At 38.2% G+C, this 25,551-nt stretch overlaps 1 protein-coding gene and 1 long non-coding RNA gene across 2 annotated transcripts in view; one reads left to right on the plus strand and one right to left on the minus strand.

The window, feature by feature from the left end:
- Nucleotides 1-22,555, minus strand: part of LOC147578120 (uncharacterized) — a 35,619-nt gene extending 13,064 nt beyond the window's left edge. Inside the window, exons 1-2 of the long non-coding RNA XR_015254204.1 lie at nucleotides 22,443-22,555; nucleotides 2,174-2,360 (exon numbers count right to left, since the gene is read on the minus strand). This is a non-coding gene — a long non-coding RNA (uncharacterized LOC147578120). The remainder of the gene's footprint in view (nucleotides 1-2,173; nucleotides 2,361-22,442) is intronic.
- The window catches only part of ADGRL2 (adhesion G protein-coupled receptor L2), a 631,707-nt gene that overhangs the window by 181,757 nt on the left and 424,399 nt on the right, over nucleotides 1-25,551 (plus strand). The window lies entirely within an intron of this gene.

Below are 25,551 nucleotides of genomic sequence, written 5' to 3' on the forward strand. Positions count from 1 at the left end.
ATGGATGTGTTAACGAACCTTATTGTGATAATCATTCCACAATGTAGACAAATCAGATGATCACATTGTACATCGTAAACTCACACAGTGTTCTATGTCAATTATGTATCAGGAAAAACTGGGGGGAGGAATGAAATTCACAGAAAGAGGCTAAAAAGAAGGCCTAATTAGTGGGAAACATAGTCTGATAAATCAAATTGATTCCAATCTTACTAGTCAATTTAAATAACGGAATTGGTTAACAGCATCAAATCTGGATTAAAGAAAGGGAGAAGAAAGAAGTCGTTTCAATACAAGACTTTCACTGGCTGGTGTCACATGATATCCATCTGATTATACGGCTCATAATAAAGCATACTCCACAATTATTGAAAAATAGGAATTTCAAGACTGTGGCAGCAGAGCATTAAATCCTGAGGCCCTGTGCCCGGGTTGTATGCGGGATATCACCTTTATACAGCACAAAGTGGGGACCATAGATGAGGTATTGCCATCTCCCAAGAAATGTTACAAACTCTGTTCCTTCATTTATTTTCCAGATCTACCTCTGACATAACCTTTAGAAGGTGAAATATTCACCAAGAATATATATTAAATATTAGTTTGAAAATAGCTTCAGGACTTAGTTTGAACAAGTAAGCTCAAACTGCTCCCAGCCCATGTGCCCTTTTTCTGTAGGCTCCATTCAAGAAGTGTGTGATCCACTAGAGGAACTGTTCTTCCATCTTTTAATGCAATATCATAGCTCCTCTTTCCCTCTTCTCATGCTAAAATCGCATTTTGATTAAAGTCGCCCTTGGGGCGCCTGGGTGGCGCAGTCGGTTGGGCGTCCGACTTCAGCCAGGTCACGATCTCGCGGTCCGTGAGTTCGAGCCCCACGTCAGGCTCTGGGCTGATGGCTCGGAGCCTGGAGCCTGTTTCCGATTCTGTGTCTCCCTCTCTCTCTGCCCCTCCCCCGTTCATGCTCTGTCTCTCTCTGTCCCAAAAATAAAAAAAATTGAAAAAAAATTAAAAAAAAAAAAATAAAGTCGCCCTTTGCTTCCTCCTTTCTTTCAACCACTGCCACATTCCTCGCCCATCAAATCCCTGTCTTGCAGAATGATTAAAATCTAGAGTAATGGAGTAGCGCAACTGCCAAAATGAATCGGAGATCAATGCACAACAACACACAAAGCCAACAGGCCCGCTCGTAATTCTGATACCCCATTAACTGCATCTTAGGGTCTAGTGGCCTTTGCTTCTCTTGGGGACAATACCGCTGTCGTTCAGCTCAAGGTGTACTGTCTTTTTTTCGTGGGAAATCACTTAGAAAAAAATACATCAGTGACATGCCAAAAACGATGCCGCCGATATTAGTAAGAAACAAAAAGCTGCTTCCCGGCTCATTCTTTACCACTCTATCTGCCATCCTACACTGTTTTGACCTCCTGCCCTATTCACGTACGTGCTTTGTAACCCAAGTGGAATAGACAGGCTTTTGACAGACAGTTCGTATGAATTTACTGTAAACCTGGTGCCTGTCTGCATTGTGGAAGAAATCATATTACCAGATTCCTAACAAGAAGCATTATGATGTTGGAAACTGTTAAAAAAAAAAACCATGAATGAAAAAAGCCTCCTTTACACAGAGCCTGAAGAACTAGTTCAAGTAACAAAGCCCTATTTTTCCATCTTTTATGTAAAGCAAATGGATTAACAACTGGCACCAAGCTGAACTGACACCTGCCTCACTGTGCCAGGCAGGCTCTCTATTGAGTTGTTTGCACCAGCCATTTCTTGTGTGCAAACAGGAGGAACTTGTTCGGGCAGCAGCCGTGCTGAATGGGATGTGAGGATTTAGTGAAATACATGCTGGGGACAACTTTCTTAATCCTTGCAAGTCAGCCCCACAGAGGGAATTCCAGGGTGACAGATGAAGGCAGACCCCGAGGCTTTCTCTGCACACGATCAAGTCCAGAAAAGGAAGTTTGTGGAGCTTTGCTACATATTCAGCGTCTGTTCACTCAACAAACACCACCGTCAGGAGCAAAAGTTAAATGAATGATGGTAATAAACACACCGGTACCACCCACTGATTCAAGTGTCCTGATGCCTCTTTGGAAATCAAAGGAGTTATCCTGCTAATGAACTAAATTAGACTGAACTAACATTCGTGTTAATAATTATTACTTACAGGGCTAGCTGTGTTGGGCGTGATAACGATAATGTGAAAGCTGAATATAATAATATTTCTCAGGTGTCTATCCTCCAGTTGAACACACATTCGACAAGTCCTCACGCGGCCCGAGTTTGCAGTCTGGAGGGAATTTTTTCAGAGTATGGATGGCAGATTAGGTCCTAGGTGAGCAATGAAAAGAGAGCTGAAAAACAAAATTCCTTATTAAAACCAGAAGTGTTAACCTGACAAACACACTCATTCAAACTCTTTAATACTATATATGAAATACATATGGTACTCATTTTCCCTTAAAATGAGCCATGATAAAAAACAATTTTATATTCTCAAGGCTAGAACCAGAGAAGATATGCATTGGTGATAATATTGATTTTTTTTTTTTTTAATTCTACTGAAAGGCCATTACTAGACATAGGTTATAGTTACAGTGAAAACCGAGAGCTGCTTTTAATCCGCTGGGGGGGAAAAGTTATGTTGGCTCCCTTTTGTCACTGTCAAGGTGTAGAAAGAATGAAAAATACTTTGGTGGATTTCATTATTAGTACACATGAACAGTTTGAACTCTCCATTATTGGGTTGTCTTTTTTCATAGTCAGTGCCTTTTTCAGGCTCCTTTTAAAAAACTATTTGACGAGGAAAAAATAGCTTTCTGGGTTTGATATGTGAGTGTATACAAGTTTTCACAAGCTTTCACAAGAAAGTAAATGAAGAGCATGCCCTGCAAGCTTAATCATATTAACAAGGGACACAATCAAAGCTTCACATTTTTAACTACCTCTTGGTGCTTAATGTGAACGTTAAACAAAGACCGTGTGGAAATAGTTCCTGATCTTGGACCAAAAAAAAAAAGTTTCAATAAACAAAATAGATCCCTACCCTTCAGAGTAAACATTATATTAAATCTAAAATAATATGAAATATCTCAGGTAGCGACAGCCAGATACAACTGTCACTCAACTGTTTTGAATGTGGGGTAACATCCTTCCCAAATAAATCATCATTGGCAATCAGTGGTACCTACTGGTACCTCGAGGGATGTTGTCGCCCTTTTAACTAAGACCACAACTAAAGAAGACCACAGACTCCTCGATACACAGATGACTAGGGACCTGTAGGATTGTTCCTTTAATATTTTAGTCCTCCAAAAGCATTGCTGTTAATAAGTATAGGTAATCTGCACTTCTTATTTTCTTTGTGTAGGGAAAAAGGGTGACCAAAAGAGTTTTTTTTTTTATTTTTTTAACGTTTTATTTATTTTTGAGACAGAGAGAGACAGAGCATGAATGGGGGAGGGGCAGAGAGAGAGGGAGACACAGAATCGGAAGCAGGCTCCAGGCTCCGAGCCATCAGCCCAGAGCCTGATGCGGGGCTCAAACTCACAGACTGCGAGATGGTGACCTGAGCTGAAGTCGGACACTTAACCGACTGAGCCACCCAGGCGCCCCAAGAGTTTCTTTTTTTTTTAATTAGTAATCTCACTTTTCCCATCGAAGTTTAATTGTTTGATATGATTATACTTGCCACATGGTTCTTCTGTGCTGCTTCGTCTTTTAAGGCAGGCAAGGTGAGGCAAAAAGAAAAACACATTTCATGTGAATATTTGACTTTGACACTATTTGGACCAAATTACAGAGAAAACAATGTTCTGGAAATGATTATTTTATGTTAAACTTATGAAGTGTCAGGATAGGCCTTAGTGAACCAAGCAAGCACATTTTTCAAATTATTTCAGTAAAGGATGGAGAGTTGTAAAAACAACTTTTTAAATCTCAACATTTGGTAATACCTCTGTGCCTTTTTTCGTAGAGGAATGCCATCTCTTTAATATGTAGGTGTTTGTCCGTGATGCACATCTGCGTGAACTTAGCGTGAGTTTTACCTCATCGTGCTAAATGAGCAAACCAAGTGATTTTAAACATGTGAGCCTCCTACATCTTAATATGTGAGTCTCCAGCCTGCTGCGGGTAGCCATCAACAGTTTATAGTGTGATGTTTCACATCAATTAAAAAAAGATGAGAGAACGGGTTAGTTGAAGACTTTGTTTCCTTGTAATCAACTGTAAAGAGACCAAGGTCATGTAACAGATTTCTTCTTCTTTCTGTCTTAGCCAGGAAGACTATGTGAATGCAAATTGCTTTATTGGTGAAGGGAATTAAGATTATAAAAAGCCAGGCTTAAAGAAGTGCAAAATCAGGGCTGTGTCGGAGCAGGGACAACATAATTGTGGTATGGATTCCCATATGGGACTAAATTATCTAGATTTTAGTAATGTCAGCAGTTCTGTGTAGTTGCTGGAACGCGGCCAATGTGCCATATTTGCTTCATTTTTTAAGACGGTTCTGATTCTACGCAATTTTAAATATGCAGAAAGCTAAAAGTGGGTGTTTTGGTGGCACTTCTCAGATACATGTCTATGCATGTCAGGAATTTTATTTGACTATTAAACAGGAAGTGACGCTGACGTGGCTCTATTTTTCTAAGCGAAATGCCATTTATTATCATTTCTCAGCTATAAAATCTTCCTAGTGGGGGGGAAAAATACCCACTTCTGTGAGTACACATCAAGGTTGTCTTCTTTTACAGTGTACCATGCAGTTATACTGTTTTGTAGCAACTCAATAAAGCTGATAGTTTTTCTGGGTAATTACCCACAGCCCCCTGCAGGACAAATTAGCATTCATGACCTGAATAATGCTTACTAGAAAGAGTTCAATGGAATTTACTTAATCAGAATCATTGCTTTCTCTTGGCTAATTTTTTTTTACCTACTCCCCAATGCCTGGTAACAGCAAATATCTCTCAAGCCTGTGTTTGATAACTGACAGAGGAAAAAAAAAAGCATGAATCTTTACCTTTTGTAATGTAATTGTGGCCTTAGAAAAATGTATATTTTTGTGTGAAAAATTAAAATATCTATCTTCCTTAAATTTTTCTATTGGGTCATTTTCTCTTTTTAGTGCTTACCGATTTTAGAAAAAGAGAGAGAGAGAGAGACCTTCCATTTTGTAATTAATCCTGAACAGTCTCTCAGTTTGCTGAGGACAAACCTGCACAACTGGTCACGACTTCGGAGTGGAAATTTGGAGTATCTCTGTATCCCTGGGCATCAAAAAAAGCTGAGAACTTTGTTAACAGACTGTGGGTGTTGTTTTTGATGATTTGATTTCTATTTTGTTTGGCTTTGATTATTTATTTGATGATTTGAACCAAAATTCCAGGCAATATGGTTATTAGAATATTCAGGGAAATAAGAAGGAAGAAGTAACATTATTTGAACTTCTGCTATGTGCAAAACTTCCTGAATCAAAAGCTTACACTGTTTCCTTGTGTGTTGGTTTTTGTGTTTATGTGTAACGTTCTTACATCTTTAGAAAGGCAAGCAAAAGGAAGTCTTAACCCAATTCCATTTACTGAATCTCTAATTTGGAAAAGATTTCTAACCTGGAAAAGGAGACATTTCTAAAATGCAGTTGCAAATCAATGTCTTTGAAGGACAACCCGCATCCTGATCCGGTAGAGCAGTCCATGGCAGCGCAACCTTCCTGTAAACGTTATGTTAGCCGGCTTCTTCCTGGTACCTTTTGTGAATCCCCGTGACCCAGCAGAGTAACAGAATGGTGCGACCTGCTGGGACATGGGCTCCTGGATGGAACTTTGCTGAGGGTTGGAGAGGAATGCGGTTAAGTCAAGCTAAAGGATTCAGGTCTGAGACAAGATCCGAAAAAGCCAAGCAAAATCAGGGTGGTCGTCAGTGTTTCTCCGTACTTCAGGCAGTGGAGACACAGGAATTTTCTGTAGGCTAGGGAAACTTGTCTGGAGGCTTAGTTTGTGTAACAACCTTGCAGTTTTTACTTAAGTGGTGTGGTTGTTTGGGTTTGCATCTTCTGTTTGTTTATTGTTTATTTATTGTATGTTTATTGGAGGTGACTTGAGGGGAAGCTGATGGAGATTATATGGGGTAGTTAGAGCCCCACAAGGAAACCTCTTGGCTCCTCCACTGATTAGATTCCATACTTCAAATGTACTTAAAACCGTCCAATACAACTGAAAAGAGGGGATCACTCATTCAGGCCCCTGTGCCATGCAGTGCAGAACTGAATGTGGTACCTAATTAAGTTTCCTGGGGTGCAAAATGGTTATCCCATTTCTAAACCTAAATAAATCAAAATGTTTTTTCAACTTTGGGGGTTTCAGAAAACCCGCAACACATTTTTGCACAGATTTTCCTTCCAAACACTAGAATATTGCAAGGAAAATTCAATCCATATGTTTCAGATTTACGTACAGTCGTATCAAAATCTTGTGCTGCAATTGACATTTGATGTTCATGAAGTTTTCTGAATGCTTTTTATTTGCCTTTAACTCAAGAACAGAAAGTTGATTTGTCAAGCTTATATGTACCAAAACCTCCAAATATTAAATTTGGGTGGAAAAGAACAAACTTAGAATTCGGCATCAGGCATAACATTTAATAAAGCATTTGTCTTGCCATGTCTACAAAGTTGTGCCCTTGCAGATATTGCCAGATATTCCTGGGAATATGCAGCATATACATAGACTTTTGATACTGGCGTGGTGAAAAGAAAGTGGGACAAGGAAAAGAAACAGGGTCGAATATTTTTTTTTATTCTGCTATTCCTTCCCGATTTAAGTATTAACAGTGTATCGTTTCTCATCTGATGCAAACGGTATGCGTGGTGACAGCCTCTAACTAATTTTCTTCCATCCTTCCAACAAGCTTCCTTCGGTCTCTGATTGACAGTGTGCAGAAGAGCCTCTATTTTCTGGTCAGTGGTGTCCCTCCCCATCACCAGACAGACAACAGCCAGAGAAGGAGAGGCAAGAATGAAAATAAATAATTTAAACTGCAGCATCAGTGTCTTAAGGAAGGGAGTCTAAAAGAATCTGCATTTGTGGCTGTTGGTGCTATTTTAAGGGCTTCTAAAATGATTGCTTCCCTTTATTCATGCTAATAATGTGGTTCTGCCTCTGCTTAGAACATGACAGTGGTGTCTTCCAACCAGATTCTGTTTGGAGAGAGGCATTATGTTTCTGAGGAGCCAAGCACCTGGGGGTGGGGGGTGGGGGGTGGGGGGGTGTTTTCTGTTAGCAGAAAATAACAATCTTCTGGTGTTTCCTGATGGCAGTGTCTACAGACAGTGTAGGAGTGGACCATTCGCTTTGTTTGTTGTGTGGTCTACATGGGCACCATCTTTCATAGTTTCACTATTTTTACGTTCAGTGTTTCCTCTCTTAGAGCACAACTGGTATGTAGAAAAATAATTTTTCAATGTGGAAAAATAAAATGTATGCAACCAGAAGAAAATAAAAATTCCTGCAACCTCTCTTCCCCAAATAACTCATTTACATTTGCCATATATATGTCCCTCTATTGTATTTTCTGTGCATAAACATGCATGCACTCTATTTTTTACAAAAATGGTATCACATAGTGCATACCGCCTTATTCACTGGCAGTACAGAGTAATAGAAGATTATGCTGTATTTTAAATGGCTCTGTGACGTTGCACTGTTGGAATGAACTATTTGATCATCCAAACATTCAAATATAATCATTCAAATTTGATGATTCAAAATACTAGTTTTCAGGTTGTCCTGATATATTGGTTACATAAGCAATACAACAAATAATCATCTTAACTTAAAATCTTTGCCCATCTCAGGAATTATTTCCTTAGGATAAATGTCCAGAACTGAAATGATTAGTCAAAATGGGAAGGCTTATGAAGCATATTTACAAAAATAGCACGCACATTAAATTCTTTTTCTTTTAAAATGACAATGGATGTGGGGCCCTGTCTTCATGACTTCATCTGATCCTTGTCAGGACCAGTCAGCCACCTTGGCAAGACAGCCGGAAGGTTGGGAAGTTAGCATGTGGTGGGTAGACATTAAAAGAAAAGTAGGTTGATAAGTCCAAAGGGGTAAAATGGTGTTGTTCCAACACTCTTTCTTCATATTTAGATTCCGGTATTTCCTTCCTTGAGCTTCCTGCATTATTATTTTCCTTTATCTTACTCAAGACCATTATCACTCCTTCAAATTATTACCTGACCTTTAGGGTCTATTTTAAGCCTACCCATGAGCCCAATGTGTTTTCCATGAATACAGATCATTTTTATAGCAAACCCTGATGGTTTGATAAAGTAAGTTAATTGTAAGGAACGTTTTCAGTGTTCATAAAAATTCTTATAAGGCCAGCATTGACCAGCTTCTATTTGGGGGCATAATCCTCTGTGACATCACTGTGGAAGAATAGGAATGAAGTGACTAGGGAATGCGGTCACTCTATCCCTGCTTAGGAGACAGGACAGGAGAGAGAAGTGGAAAAATACATATACCTTTCAGAAAAAGACCCAGTGTTTCCCATCTACCCTCCATTTACTCACTATGTGACTTTGAGTTTCAGCATCCTCTGTCAGACGCTAATAATATCACCTTCATGCTGTCGTATAAGAAGTCAGTGGTGCTAGCAAACCTGCGCTGTGAGTGCTTAATCAATAGTAGATACTTTAGATATAGTTAGGGAAGGTGCAAGGTAGTCATTGAAGGCCACTTTCAATGCCTTTAGCCCATTTCAGCCAGAGGTCATATTGATTAAGAATTGTGTTCTGCTACAAATAATAGAAAACGAGTAACTTAAATAAATAAGGGACTTATTCTTCCCCACATAATCCCACACTCAGGGGTAGGCCTTGTTGGTGTTGATTAGTGGCTTAAGGATGTCAGAACCAAGCTGTTCGGGATTAATTTAGCCTTTTCCTTCAGCCATCAACATATGGCTGCTGCTGCTTCTTTAATCCCATGTCCTCGTTTCTGAAAAGAAGGAGGAAGTGACCAGGAGGGAGGTGAAGCACCCACGTGAGAAATCCAGAGCAGACTGTGAATATTTCATTGGCCATTGTCCCTCCTCACTGCAAGGGAGGTTTGAAGACCGGGCATTTGCTTTCCTAGAGAAAACCAGAATAATTCTCTGCCTGCCAGAGATGTCTCTCCCCTCCACCTTCTGCTCCTTTTTTTTTTTTTTACCCTAGCTTTCTTTTACTTGTTTCCTGTCTGAGACAGAGTAGGTCCAGTTGCATGAGTTGAAAGGTACTACAAATCCCACCCAATAGTCCCTTCCTCACCCACCAGGTGCTGTTAATGCCCTAACTGTTATCATCTCCGAATTCAGCTATCACCCTTATATGTTCAAATGCATTTCTCTCCGGAAAGAAAATCAGCACATTGCTTCATTTCTGTTATTAACACCTTAGTCCAGAAGTTCATTGATTAGACTCCTTTAAAGAAGAAATTAATTGAAACTGGGTTTTTAGCTGAAAGATGGAAAGCTTAGCTCTGAGCAACAGGCACTAGCCGGGCAGGCGTAGAACAGGTAAGAGAAAATGAAGAGCAGGGAGGGAGATGTGAAGACAACAGAGGGAGTCGTGCGGTTATAAAATATTAGAGAAGCACATCAAACACAAATGTCACCTTCTCCACCATTGGTTCTAGGGATAGATTGATTGCTCTTTTCTCTTTAGTCCTCAGCACCTGTGAATATGTCTGATCACACACAAGAAGAGAAGTAGCCCAACCTGAGTCAGATATCCTGTTAGCTCCTGCTTCAAGTTCGTATTATGCGTAACTTGACGTGGCTGTACTCAGGACCATCTATCTAGCAGAAGGGGAAGTGTTGGCTACACAGGCTGTTACTCAGGCAGAAGTCTTCCAATCTGATGTTAAATATAGAGAGCGCGAGCAGGAGAGGGGCAGAGAGAGTAGGAGAGAGAGAATCCCAAGCAGGGAGAGCCTAATGCGCAGAGCCTAATGCAGGGCTCCATCCTGCAAACTGTGAGATCATGACCTGAGCAGAGATCAAGAGTTGGGAGCTCAACTGACTGAGCCACCCAAGTGCCCCCATCTTAGTGTTTTTTAAAAACACGCAGAAACAGTGTAGCATTGTGGTTCAGCTTAGGCTTTCCAGCATCAAACTGCCTGGGTTCAAATCTAGAGTGACTTGGGAAAGGTATTTCACTTCTCTGCACCTCAGTTTCTTCATAAAAAGTGCCCATAATAATGGTGTTTATCTCCTAAGGGTACGGTGATGATTAAATGGGGCAATATAATTTGAGTACTAAGAACTATGTCTGGAACACAAAAGTACTTGCTTTATTAAGTTGACAGCGTTCTTTTTTTTTTAATCTTCAAACTTTTCCAAAGATACTAATAATCATATATATAGCTAGAGTCCTTCATAGTTTCCAAAGTGCTCCCTTATGTATTTACTCAGTTGCAGATAGGTAGGCTGTTTTTATTATCCCCATTTTACAGGTGAGTGAATGGAGTCACAGATATTATGCTCATGCCCAAGGTCACACAGAAAATGACAAGCCAGAAATTTGAAGACAAGTTTAATGAACATTGATTTCTATTTGGAAAAAAAAGTGGGGGGGGGGGGGGGTGAGGAAGGTCAGAACCATAACAAAATAAACATGTCTCAGGATTGATTCTGTTTGTGTGTATTAAATGTGTTCCAAAAACTGAGTGTTCTTTATGTGTAGCCCAGTATCCTTGCCAAGGAAGGTATAAGGAATGTGTGGCTTCCTGATTTCTATGCAATTTTTGTGGTATCCCAGAAGGGCCATAATTTATTCCACTAATATTGAATGACCCAGTAATTACACTTCTTGAATGTACCCAAGAAAAGAATCCTAAGCAGAGAGAGGGGGGAAAACCTTGTATAAAGGATATTAATTTTAAAGTTATATATAATAGCCAAAAAAAAGCAAAAACTAACCCGAAATGTCCTTGGCATAGGGTCAGATACATCAACTCAAGGGAATAGTAATAGTCAGGGTACCTACCATATATGGAACAAACAGTTCCTTTCAAATAGCATCTCTTCTGATTTCCTAAGAGTTGGGTATCGTTGTCACCCCATTGCACAGATAATGCCACAAAGTCAAGGTCATACGGCAAGTGTGACAGATACAGCTAATGACTCATGTTTCTGGCATTCTAGTTTCTTTATTGCTAATGGAGCTCTGATTTTGTTTGAGGAGAAAGGTAAACAGCTCCAAGAGATGAATCAAGGGCAGTCTAAACTGATTAGGGTAGTTCAACCTCCCAACCTCCTTTGCAACTCGTAAGCCTAGGGATGGGAATATGATATAATTCAATGAGATTTAAGAATAAATATGCTGGGGGTTTCTTGAAAATAGCTTCCTACAACCTTTCCTTTTCTCTTTTCCTGCTCCCTTTCTTCTCGCCTTTATACATTTTTATGTAAGAAGATGATGCTAGAGGCTGAAAGAGCCATTTGGGGATCATGAAGGGGTTAGAGAAAAAAATGAGAATGACAAAGTAAACAAGGAAAATAATCTAGGTTCCCGACCATTGCAGTGAGCCGCCAAGCTACCCTCGTATTGCCTGCCTTTGAGGACTTTTTGTTTGTTTTATTTTGTTTTTATGGGAAAAAATACACACCCTTTTGGCAGAAACCACCATTCATCTATATTTGGTACTAACAGAATTGTATTAGTTAGAATTAGATAAAGCTGTGAGTGACTTAGAATTTCCCCAACTTAACTGAGACTTAAACATGTATAAAAGTCTTGGGGCACCTGTATGGCTCAGTCAGTTAAGCATCTGACACTTGATTTTGGTTCAGGTCATGATCTCGGTGTTAGTGAATTTGAGCCCTGCATCAGGTTTTGCACTAACAGTGTGGATGGAGCCTGCTTGGGATTCTTTCTCTTCCTCCTCTCTCTGCCTTACCCTGCTCATGCTTTCTCTCTCTCAAAATAAATAGACTTTTAAAAAATCACATGTATAAAATTGTCTCTCCTAAAAACCCATGATAGTAGACAGTTTGGGGCGAATATGGCATTCCACAAAGTCCTTGGAGAACCAAGCTTTTCTAGCTTTCCATTGCTTCATCCCAGGAGTGTGCTTTTGCCATTGGGATCAAGATGACTGCTTGAGCTCCAGCCTTCATATCTGCATTCCATCCAGCAAAAAGGAGGAAGGGGCAAGGAAGAGCATATTCCCTTACTTTCAAGATAAAGCCAGGAAGTTTCATACACCATTTCACTCACATCACATTGGATAGAACAACTAGCTGTAAGAAGCCAAGGACATGACATCTTCATCCTGGGAGGTCATACTCTCAGCCAAAAATCAGCAATTCAATCCTTGGGGGAAAAGTGAAGAATATAGAGAGGAAGACACATATGGTTGATGAACCCACATCTGTCTGACTCCGAAGCCATGCACTTACTGCTATATTCTGTCTCTTACAGCTAATTAGACTATATAACGATGGAAGAAGTCTGTCATATTACTGTATTTAAAAAATATTTTTAGTGTTGATTTATTTTTGAGAGAGACAGAGAGAGAGTGAGCACGAGTGGGGGAGGAGCAGAGAGCGAGGGAGACACAGAATCACAAGCAGGCTCCAAGCTCTGAGCTGTCAGCACAGAGCCGGATGCGGGGCTGGAACCCACAAACCACGAGATCATGACCTGAGCTGAAGTCAGACAATTAACCAACTGAGCCACCCAGACACCCCCATATTACTTTATTTTAAAACTATTTTGCCATTCAAATACACTATAAAAAGAAAAATGCTTTTAATGTGTTATGCAGGATAAAGTTTTACATAGAATATATATGGGTAAAATCATGCTTTCAAAATATTTGAAGGAGAGGTTGTGTTTGAATTTAGGAACACGAATGAATCCGGGATTTGTTCCTACACTTCTCTGTTTTTAAGGCTCCTTTAATAAGCTAGTAATACTTTTATAATAAAAAGATCTTACACTTATGTGTATATACCATATTAAAATCATATGAACCACACAGAGAACGTTTTTATATATAACCACCAAGCAGAGTGTCTAAGTGGTGAATTTTATGAAGAAGAAAAATGATAAATAGCATGTCATTTGATGCTTCATAATTTTTGGTTTGTAACTTTCTGGGTCACTGATTTCTCAAAGAGTTTTCATTCTTTCCGCACATTAGTTAGGTGATTGAGGAAGGTGTCAGGCTACTGAGACATAAGAAAAGATGATGTGGAGGAATTAAATTCTTCTTTTCTTTTGGCTGAGTATACAAAATACGCAGTATGATTTAGTAGTCTTTCCCCTGAGTGTATTAACCTCTGTCTGCCGTGGGCAGTGTTGAGAAGACATTGTCATCGGCATCGAGAAGAGATACAAACTTTTTTTTTTTTTTTTTAAATAAACTATGTGCTGATTTAATAAAATCAATGCTAGGAATTGGTGGTATGGTAAGGACCAAGAATCTCAAGGAAAGAGGGCAAAAAAAAATGGCTGGTTCGTTGTGATCAAGAAGCATGTTGAAATCGGGGAAGGAAGAATCATTATTGGAGGAGCACTCTGTATATAATATGTCCATTCAAGAGAACTTCGTCTCCATACAGTGAGCACACACCCAAGCCTGCTTCAGTGGTAGCAGGAGTGGCCAACAGCACATATCAAGGAGGAATAGAATCCCCAGGCTGACCTATAATATAAGTGAGACACACCTCAAAAATGAGAGGTATGCATAGTGTAAGCAGTAATTTGGTTATCTTTTGTGTTTGCTTGCTTGCTGACTTTTTGAGGAAAAAAAGGAATCTCAAACCAAAAAGTCTAAGGAAAAAACTCAACGTTTAAAATGATGAAACCAGTGAGCTACCATGTAATTATGGGAAGACAGGTAAAATCAATATCTTACCTCTTAAATGGTAAGAGTGATAAAGCTAATTTGCGTGGGATTTGTCGCTATTTTCAAGTCCAATAAACTGAGTAGACAAACCTAACTCTTATTCAACAAGAAGTCTTTGGCTCATTTCTAGTCGTTTTTTTTATATTCAAAGGTTCCATAGAAATTTTGTCTCTGAATATGTTCTGAGGAAGGCTTCTTACTTCTCAGTTTTCCAACTATGTCATTCAGAAGCTGTAAATTGTAGGACAACAGGAGTTTGGCTTCTCAACAGCAACAGAAAAAAAATATCTGGGGAAAATTTTAACCAAAAAAATGAGCAAACACTGTAGGATAAAACTTTAAAAGCTTCTGTGGAACAGAAGTGACTTGAATAGGTAGAGAAACATAAAATCGAATGTTCATGGTAGGAAGACATACATCATAAATATGTCCATTATTCTAAGTTTACCTATAAATATTGATCCTAATATAAAATATCAATCTAAGTATCTTTGAAACAAGATCAGCTGACGCCAGAGTTCCTACAAAAAAATACACAAAAAACAGCCATGAAAAGTCCTTAAAAATATTTATTATGTATGTATGTATGTATGTATTTATGTAAGCTCTATGTCCAACCTGGGGCTAGAACTCATGAACTCATCACTCTACCAACTGAGCCAGCCAGGTGCCCCCACCATGAAAAGTCATAGAAAGAAAAATCATGATGGGGAACTACATTTTCCAGTTATGAAAATGTCTTGTAATGCTTTACTAAAACAATATAATATTGACATGTACATATATACTACACAAATACATGAACATGCACAAACATAAATAGAATAGCTTATAAAGTCCATGAAGATACAAAATCATAGAAGAATTTAATACGTAAAGATGCACATTAGGCCAGTGGGGAAAAGAATGATTAGTTAATAAAGGACATTGAAAAAGTAGGATAGTCATATGAAGAAAAATAATTTGGATCCATAACTTATCCTTACCATATATCAAGATTTAAAAATTGCTCAATAACGCACGGTAAAGGAAATATGTAGAAACTTCATAGAAAAGCAAGCTCTTTTAAATAAAATAAAAGATGGTCAATCTCACTCATTATCTGGGAAATAAAAATCAAAGTCATCTGGAGATTTTTTTTCCCATGTATAACATTAGCAAAGATACCACTGTTTGGTAATACTGAAACTGAAATTCCACTTCTAGGAATTGACCTGAGGACGTATTTAAGACTATACATATGCATGTGGAAAACCACACATATAAAATGCCATAATGTGAACTTCGTATGTGTATAAAAGCAAAAAACAGGAAATAACTAAATAGATCCACATCAATCAGAGACAGTTCAAATGGATAATGGAACAACCCAGCAATGTAATATTTACACAGTTTTAAAAAGAATAAGGAAGATCTTCATATATAAATATAAAACATTTATCAATATGTATTAACAACAACAACAACAAAAGGTGAGAAATAGTATGTATAGTGTATTACCATTTATGTTTTAAAAATAGGGGATGGGATATATACACTGCATAGAATATTTTTGTATAGATACACAACACAGATACAGAAACCGACAACACTGCTTATTTTCAAGGAAGAAAAACTTGGTGGCTAGGATACAGGGATGATAGACTTCTCACACCCTTTGTATCTTTTGAATCAGAATCTTTTGTGGGTATTAGTATTCAAAATAAATTGAACTGTAACAAACTTTAAATACCTTAGTTTGTGACTAACAGTTGTGACTGGTTTCAAGCATGTATTTTCTAATTAAAGGGAGAATGGCTTAATGGTGTGTTGGAGTCAGCTCCTTTCAAATAGGTAGGCTTGGACTCTAAATACCAATTAGAGAAGCAACGTTTAAAAAGCACCCAGAGGAGTGCCTGGGTGGCTCAGTCAGGTAAGTATCCGACTCTCAATCTTGGCTCAGGTCATGATCTCACAGTTTCATGAGTTCGAGCTCAGCATCCGGCTCTGAGCTGACAGTGTGGCGACTGCTCAGGATTCTCCCTCTCTCTCTGCTCCTCCCCCGCTCATACTCTCTCTGTCTCTCTCAAAATAAATAAACTTAAAAAAAAAGCACCCAGAAAGAGCCTAATATTCTACATGTGGAAAAATGTCAAAATGGACACCCTAAGTATACTTTCTGACGTAATTTATAAAATGTCTTCCCAACTCTACATTTCAGTGGCATTGTGTTGATAGCTTGCAATTGACTGATGGAGACATTTACGCCAAGGAAATCAGTGAACACTACAAACCAGGGTTTTATTAGCACCGTGGAGCGGGGGGGTGGGGGGGGCGGGGTGGGGGGAGCCAGTGATTAGACAGCTCCCAGCACAACACTGACTCAAATATTCTAACTCTTGCCATGATTTCTTTTTGACTTTCAAGTTACTTGACATCCTTTCCTAATAAATGGGTTGATATTTACTTGACAGTGAAGCTAAGAAGAGATGAATGAGAAGGAAAGATAAGCATGGCAAGCTAATAATGAGCAGTATATCCTCACCTTGATGTACAACCAGTGGCACCCATTGAAAAGGATGAGACCATGGAGATACCTTTGACTGTATCTTCCCAGTTTAAATGTACAGAGAATTTTCTATGTCTCATTTTTAAACAAGTATATAAAAGCTAAAGATAAAATTAAACAGATTTGCAAGCTTATTATGTTTCCTTGTATCATATAGTGCATCTCATTTAATATTTGCTTGTTTTATTAATAATTGAAACCAACTTTGCAGCACATAGGCATGCAGAATAACTTTTGACCCTATGGGAATTAATGTCTAGTGACAGTGGTCCAGAAATGATACAAGTTATGATAATAAAAACCCTGGTCAGCTCTTTTGCACTTTATGTACTGTAGATATTTTCCTTACAAGAATGCCCCCCTTCACGTGGAAGTTGTACAAATTTATCTAGATAGAATAGCTTGATAAGTAGCAAACTACTTGCAAATAGATATGTGGCCATAAAATAAAATTAACCTTTTTAAAATAAACATGATGAAAGAGAAAACAAAATGTCATACGCATCTTCAAAGGAAAATTACTTTGAATTATAAAAAAAGAAATGTAATGTTTAATATTATTCTGTTAAACTTTTATAAGCCCCAGTTAGGACTCCTTTCTACTAAGTTTTTTCTCTGAAGTGAATATATGTTCAAGAGGGAAAAGATGTTGTCTGTCTTGGGGAAGTGTTTATATTTTTTTTCTGCTTCAAAACCAGCTCCTGCTGATGTAAATGGCCTACCTTACCATTACCTGCATCAGTACTGCCCCAAGGGAAGCTATTTCAAATATACAAATTCTCCATATTTGGGAAATAAAAATTAAATCAGACGGTTTTCCCCTATTTGTTTTTAAAACTCTGAGTTTGCCTAGGGGCAAAGCAAATACAAGTCCACCTGTTTAGACAGCTTGATAAGCATATTTACCTTATTTGCAAGAGTTGTATTGACCATTTTGAGATGACCCCGATTGCGACATTTCTCTGGCTAACCAAGTTAATGGATATGTTTTAGGGGTATAAAAAATCAAAAGCCAATGGTCTTTAAATCACTTCTAGCTGTAAAAGTTGCTAAAGCAAAAACAAAAATCCATATATAAAAATCAAAATGTTTTTATTCAAGAAATGCAAATTGAGCGTTTGATCTGCCAGGTATGGTTAGCGTCACAAAAAAATTGCCAACATGTATCTGCCTTTAGGAACATCAAAGATGAAGTTGATCATTTATTAGCTGTATGAACCTGAGCAAGCCATATAGCCTCCTTAAGCCTCAGTTTCCTCATCTCAAAGCAGCGTTAGCGTGATAAAATAAGCCGTGGGCATACAAAAATGAATGACCCAGTGAGTACTATGGGGATTAGAAATTCTTTAGAATAGAAGATTCTTTTCTTTTTTAAGTTTTTTAATGTTTATTTACTTTTGAGAGAGAGGGAGAGACAGAGGCATGAGCGGAGGAGAGGCAGAGAGAGGGAGACACAGAATCCCAAGCAGGCTCCAGGCTCTGAGCTGTCAGCACAGAGCCCCGACATGGGGCTTGAACTCACGGACTGCGAGATCATGGCCTGAGCCGAAGTCGGACGCTTAACCGACTGAGCCACCCAGGCACTCCTAGAATAGAAGATTCTTTAGAATAGAAACAGACTCTTGTTCTTATTGGTAATTTAAGCACTCAGCATAGTGCCTGGCATACAGTGAGCACTCAGCTGTTGCAGGATTCCAGTGACCAGCCGTTCATTATTGGTTGATGTAGAAAGAAAATCCATGGATAAAACAGAATTTTTACTCCATCTTGAAGGATGGCAGGATCTGTATTGATGAGGAGAATAGGAAAGGATATTACAAATGCGGAAAATATCAGGAGCCAAACTCTGGAGAGAAAACGAGAAGAGAGTGTTACGAGGACAGTGAGTAAGATTTCCAGACTAGAACTGAGAGCACATGGAGGTAAATGTAAACATTGCTAGGAAAGGTGAAAAGAGATTTATGAAGAGTGTTAAAAACCAAGCGGAGGAGTGTGGGCTTTATTGGGTAAGTAAATGAGCAGTGGAGGAAAGACATGATGAAAAATGCTGTTTTAGGGAGTTAACCTGGCAGTGATGGGGGGACGGAATCCAGGAAGGAAGTTGGAGCTAAGCATCCACAGGGGGAGGTCTATGCAGCAAAACAGCTGGTGTAGAGGTGAAGGGCAGGGGAAGCAACAAGGGAGGAAGAGATTTGGGAGAGATGCTAAAGTATGAATCCAGAATGTTTAGTGACTTGTAACATGAGGCATGAGGATGAGGGGCCAGGAAAACAGGATAAAGTTGGTGCTAATAATGGACTGTAGCAAGGATAGACAGCGTGTTTCAGATGCCCGCTGGCACACTTCTGAGAATAACTGCATTATGTTTTAAAATGAACTACCCAATACATATTGGATACAATTAAGTATTTATTGGATGCTTACTCTTTGTCCAGTCTGTACGTGGTGCCATGGGGAATATAAAGGAAGTAAGTCAATGGCATAGCTGTCCTCAAGATACTGATAAAGATGAATATTAGGAATATTAAGAGGCACCTTACTGGCTCAGTTAGAAGAGCATGCGACTCTTGACGTCAGGGTTATGAGTTCAGGCCCCATGTTGGGTGTAGGAAATTATATATGCATATATATATATATACATACGTATATATACATATATACATATATGTATATATACGTATGTATATATATATATATATATATATTTAACTATGTCTTACAGTGGTGGGTTGACTTTCCCAGTGTAACAAAGCCAGAAGATAATAGAGTCAGGAATAAAATCCCAGCAGTTGTGACCCCAAAGCCCGCAGTCTCACCATGTATGGAAGTCACTAATGGATGACAGAAGACTGGGTACAATTGAGGAACACCTGCGGTATCATGCATTTTGTTTTAGGGCAGGAAGGAGAAAGACAGGGCTTACAAGAGAAGTTGAATAGGCACCTACACAGAAGGGAATGGAAGTGGGAAGATCAGCCTGATTGTTGCATGAGGGTGAGTAATGAAGAGGAGACAGAAGGTGTAAATCGGGGCTGCATGACTGCTGCAGGGCTAACGGAGTTGTGACTCAGCACACACTGCAATCAGTCAATTAATAAATACTCACTGATCACCAGTCATCTTTCCAGTAGAGACAGGCCCAGGAACTCAGAATGAAGGGGCCTCCCTCTCCCATCTCCTGGGCTTCAGCTTTTCATATCAGTGCGGGCCCAGGATGAGGTCCAGCACCTTATTTCAGATCCATTCAAGCTGCTCCTTTCCCTGGATGGTACCACCTCAAAAACATCCCTGCAATCTTCTTCACCACACTCAGCCTCACAGCGTGCAGTCTTATTATGTTGGGACAAAACCTCTAGAGGGGATCCAAGGGGAGTATATTTTCAATATATGGAATGGATCAGAGAGAAAAGGAACAGAGTGTAGAAGCATAAGTACCTAGCACTTTCCCTGATGCAGACCTGGTATGCAATAAATATCTGTTGCGATGAGAAGGAAACTTAAAGAAGATGTTCTGATCATCAGAGTTTGAAGAAACAAAGACTTGTACTAGCAGAAGAGGAGAATTAGGATGGACTCAAAAGACATTTCATGGGAAAAAGCCAACACAATAGACTAGATATGTGGATAAGGAAAGAAAAGAGGCATGGGCCTCACTAAGGTTTTGAACCTGTGTATTTGAGAGGAGGTGATATAATGAACAGAAATTCCAAGAATTAAATGTTTCTTTAGGGTAGGAGTTATCTCTGTGGTTCTCTGTTGTAATTTAGGAACTAGCAGCATACTAGTAAATAGTGGACAGGCAATAAAGAATTAGGGTGTTGAACAAATAATACACAGTACTAGTTTTGAGAAAAAAAGCACTCTCATATCCTGTCGGTGTGAGTCTCACTTCAGAGCAATGACATTTCCTGCCAGGAATCCATGTCTTAATGAACCACTGTTACGGAAGGGACTTTGTTATATCCTTTAATAAGTTAAAGCAGAAAAAAGCAAAAGAATAATTAATAATAATAATAATAATAATAATAATTTGAGTATCACTACCCTAAGGCCTAGCACAAATGCTTAGTGGTATCTTTGATTTAAGGTTAGAAGGAGAATCCTAACTGGAAAGAAAGGCCTGTGTTAGGTGTTGGCTGAATTCCTGAAACGTAACAACTGCAAGATGGATTTATCAGGAAGGTCAATGAACCCCTCACGTGCATGAGCCCCTACATCTAATTTCTTAAATTTTTATAAGCTTCATCTTTGAACCACAGCCACATATTAGGTTCAGCTGATGCAAAAAACTATTTGAATTTCTCTATTGCCATTTCCTCATCCCAGAGACCTGGAGTTTACACCCTAGACTTTGAGTTGAGTTAGAACTGAGTTTGAATTCCATTTATGCCATTTATAAACTCCATGGCTTTGGTCCACTCTTTCCAATTTCCTCATCTGCAAATGGGAATACTAGTGCTAATACTGTGACCCTTCAGGGTTATTATAAAGCCTAAATGTGCATAAGAGTTCAATAAATTGTACCTCTATTATTATTAGTAATTAGTCCAGTGATTCTTAGCCTCATTTTTCCCATTTCCCATTTAAAATTTTATACATAATTGACATTTTGTTACAAATCCTCAGAAGCCTATTAAATAAGACTACTATAACTTTTCCTTTACTTTGTAAGTTTTCCTGCTCGGAGAGTTTCTGGATATGTTGATTTGCAAGAGCTATGTACCAAATTCAGAACATATATTTCCTTTTTTAAAATTTTTGCCATCTCCACCTCCACTGAGTGTAAGTCTAAGGTTAAGCATTAAACTGTTATGAATAATAATTTGGCCTGTATATTTATCATCTCACCAAGTTATTCCAAGGAATTTTTCAGCCTGAACAAAAACTAAATTCAGATAATAATTTAGTGGTCCTTCTTACCATCTGGAAACCCCAAAAAGCCATGTGAAATCAATGAATAAAAGAGTATCATTTAGGGGCTCCTGGGTGGCTCAGTCATTTGAGTGTCCAACTCTTGATTTCAGCTCAGGTCATGATCCCAGGGTCATGGGATCGAGCCCCTCATCTGACTCCGTGCTCAGCGTGGAGCGTGCTTGAGATTCTCTCTCTTGCTTTCTCCCTCTGCCCCTCTCCCCCTCTCTCACTCTCTCTCTAAAAATGAAAAAATTTTTAAAAGAGTATAATTGGTTTCACAATAATGACTAACTAAAGAGTGATTAGAATTATTTACATAATCATCTTTTAAAGAAAAGTGGACTCACACACTTTTTGTTGTTGTTGTTGTTGGAGGGAGCTCTCACATACATTTGCCCTTAAATATGTTCCCCTGAATTGGTTTTCCAACAAATACCTACTAATTACATTATCCTGGCATAGGAAGAAATGGATTAGGCCAAACTTTCCCAATTTTTTAAACTCTGGGCTGTCTTTTCTCGAGTAGTTGTATATATTTTAATTCTTTAATTAAAAAATATAAAATACCAGAAGCCACTCTGAATTCCATAATGCTTTCAGATGAATTTTATCTGAATAATCTTAATAGCAGCTACACACATTGGAAGCATTGCAATAGAAATGTGTGTGAGCTGTATAATATATTCCATTACCAAGGCTGGCGTACATTCTTCTGGAAATAGCTCCGAGTCCAATCCCTCCTCCCACCTAACTTCACCCTAGGCGTCTAAGGAACACCAAGGAGGAGTCATTGTTTTAGGCACTTTAGAATCAGAGGGCAGAATGTCTTTGCTCCTTCTGCAGGCCTTGACTCCTTCCTAGCGTCAGAGATGGTCACATGAGCTCAGAAGAGACGGGGAATACATGAGGCACTTTCAGGTCATGGGCTTTTCAGGCAAAGCCTCGCCATGAAAAGGTGAGGAAAATCTCCTTTTACAGACCCCAACTTGGGTAAACCCAAGTTCTAATTCTGGTCCTGCCATGCATTGACATGTAGGTGTCACCTGAGCACAGTGGGTTTCATTTACCTTATCTGTTGATTGAAGCTGTATTAGAGGATAATAGTCTTCATCTACAGCATACTTTAGCAGCATCAAAGCACTTTCACATATATTATCTCATTTGATCTCCATGACAACTCTGAGCTAAGACAAGACAAATAATACTATTCCCATTTTTCAGGTAAGAGAAGTAAGGTTAGAGATTAAATAGCTCACCCAAGTTACACGGAATTAGTGTTTGAGGCAGATACCTAGCAAGGTCTTCTGATTCTTGAACTCCTGAGTTTCTGGCTACACGCCACAGACCCTACTTGTATAAGTCTAGGATTCTAACGATCAGGTTCCATCTTGGAGACTCTTTACATGGTTTATGCCTGAGAATACTCGGTGTCTGGTAAGAATAGAAAAATGCCACTATTGTTTAAAATGTTTTCAAAGGTTAAAGAATCAACAGTAAGCTATCGTAAAGATTATTATTTCAGATACTGGGTGAAAATTGTGATTAAAAAAATTCAATGACAAAAGCATACTTTTGAGAAGTTTCCCTCTCTCTCTTTCCCCCTTTGTTTGTTTCTCAACCCACAATCAGGGCTTGCTGGTTCTAAGATTTTTGGCATTTCTGGATGAATCCCAGTAATTTGAAATAGCTGCTACGGAGCTGTTGTTTAGTACTTCAGTTCAAGTCAGCTCTAAATGTGTACTACGTAGAAAGAGTTCTTTTCTAAGGCCTGGGACTCTAAGCTTCAAGAATTGTTGAAGGGTTTTGTTTTCCTAGAGCTGTCAAGTTTCTTTGAAAGAACTGAAAAGAAGCAACAAAGGAAGATGTGAGAGTGATTTTAAAATATTTTAAATATCTCTTTGGTTTTCCAATCTCTTTCAAATTAAAGCTCTGTTATTAACCATTCCATAGCTAAATGCCTCTATCTTTGGAATGTTGCTCTGTAATGAGATGACCCTTCTTTACTGTACATGTGTGTGAGTGTGTGAGTGTGGGGGTCTCTTTTCCTTCCCTTCCCTTCCCTTCCCTTCCCTTCCCTTCCCTTCCCTTCCCTTCCTTTCTTTATATTTTCTTTCAGCCTTTTCTCTGAATGGCAAAAGGTTTATCAGAGACCAAAAATTTCTTATCTTTTCAAAGAATTGAATTCGTAGTAAAAATGCCTTGATCTCAACATAAAGATGGAGATGACATGAAAATATATGTAACATTGGAAGAATAATAATACGAAGAAACAGACAGCAGACCAAAATTGTACAGCAAACCATGTTTAAGTGATTTACTTGGGGTTATGTGTTTTTAAAAGCAACATATAAATGCATAGCAGGGTTTTGGCAGATGAAATTGTGTTGTGTTTACTTTAAGGCGCTCGAGGATGATAAACAGTTATTTAGTACAAGTAGTATGCCCATGGTGCAAAGAACACTGAATTAGATACAGTTCCTGCAAAGTAGGTTTGAAATCCAAATACAAATTGGAGAGGCAGAGTATAAAATACCCAGAAAAAGCCTAACACTCTACACATGTAAAAACATCATCATAGGCATTCTAAGTGTACTTGCAGACATAATTTGTAAAATTCCTTAACTACACATACAAACACTGTAAATAGAGTCATACTTTCACAGATTTGATCTGTTCACAGATGTAAGCACATGGATCTTAGATATGCAATTTAAGGGTGATACGTTTAGCTGCTAACTACAGGCACCCACCTGATAATTGCTATCTTTACTGCTCATCTACCTTACATTTTAAAAGCCTTCCAAATTCCTTTCTAAATTACAAGTTTGCATAAACGTGCAAATATTTTTTTGTTTCTCAGTAATATATGTCAAACATATTTGAATGAAATCTCCTCTAACTAATTTTTAAATGTTGCATTGCATCTATGTGGTTGCTGCTGTGTGTTCACTTTATGAAAAAGTGGTACTTTTTTTTTAATTGGCAAAATGGACAGTTGAAGAGCTGTTGAAGAAAACAAACCAAATTCTTCATGTGAACAATTGTTTCACATTGATGTCTTGGAACAAGAAAGATTTCTGCTATTTATTTACCAGAGATGAGTACAGATAATTTCATTGTGCATCGATTTTCTCTACAGAGGGAGGAAGTGTGGTCAGCTAAAACAAAGCATTGAAATGGGGAATCAACAGCCACGACTTCTATTCTCATCTCTGTCTTCAGAATTTGCTCTCTTGGAAACTCATTTGATTACCAAGATTCCAGTTTTTTTCATTTCTTTATTTGTTTCCTTTGGTGTTTTTTTTTTTTTGTTGTTGTTGTTCTTTTGTTTTGTTTTTTGTTTTTTGTTTTTTTCTAACGGACGAGATCAGACTTATAGATAGAATTCTTTGAGTTCTTTTGTTGGCATATTTTAATTGGTCTGCTCTATAATTGATATAGTGATAAAATGGGAGCCAATAGAATTGCACATCATTCAGGAATATTATCATTGAAGATTCGTGGAGCCAAACATTCAGTGAGTGCTTACTGAATGCAAGTCACTGAACAAGGCACTGCGTAAATATAGTTGGTCCTTAAATCACAACAAAATTATGAAACTGTCATTATGTGAAAATAGAAACTTCCCAGTAGGCCAAAACTATATGAATTAAGGATAATGATCCAAAAAAAGATCACCGTGCACTTTACATACAAAAGAAGTTTATTTTTTAAAATACTTGTTAAACACATTAAAAATTGCAAATCTTTAACCTGCTTGTATTCTGTTTTCAAATTATTATTTTTAAATTTGTGAAATTTATCTACTGTATACATTTGGAAGCTTGGCATGATATCGTATATATTTGGAAATTTTTGATGCCTATTCATATATTTATATATGTATATAAAAAGAACAAAAGTATCATGCTTATGCCTAAAACACATACATCTATACCTTTTAAATTATGAATTGAATAAACCTGTTATTTTTTCTATTCTCAAGTGTTTTTTTATGCCAGTTCTGTGTTCTTGGTTACAGTGAAAAGAAAATTAATTAATTTAATGTTTTTTTTCAAGTTGTTGGCATTCTGTTTATGCTGGCTTTTTAATTTGTCATTGAAAGTATTTCTGGGATTGGTTATTTAACAAGAAGTTGTGTGATTTGTGCTCCATTTTGCTTATATTTTGTTCTTC

The sequence above is a fragment of the Puma concolor genome, chromosome C1 (assembly GCF_028749965.1).
Source record: "Puma concolor isolate L17-30 chromosome C1, mPumCon1.1.hap2, whole genome shotgun sequence".
NCBI lineage: Eukaryota > Metazoa > Chordata > Mammalia > Carnivora > Felidae > Puma > Puma concolor.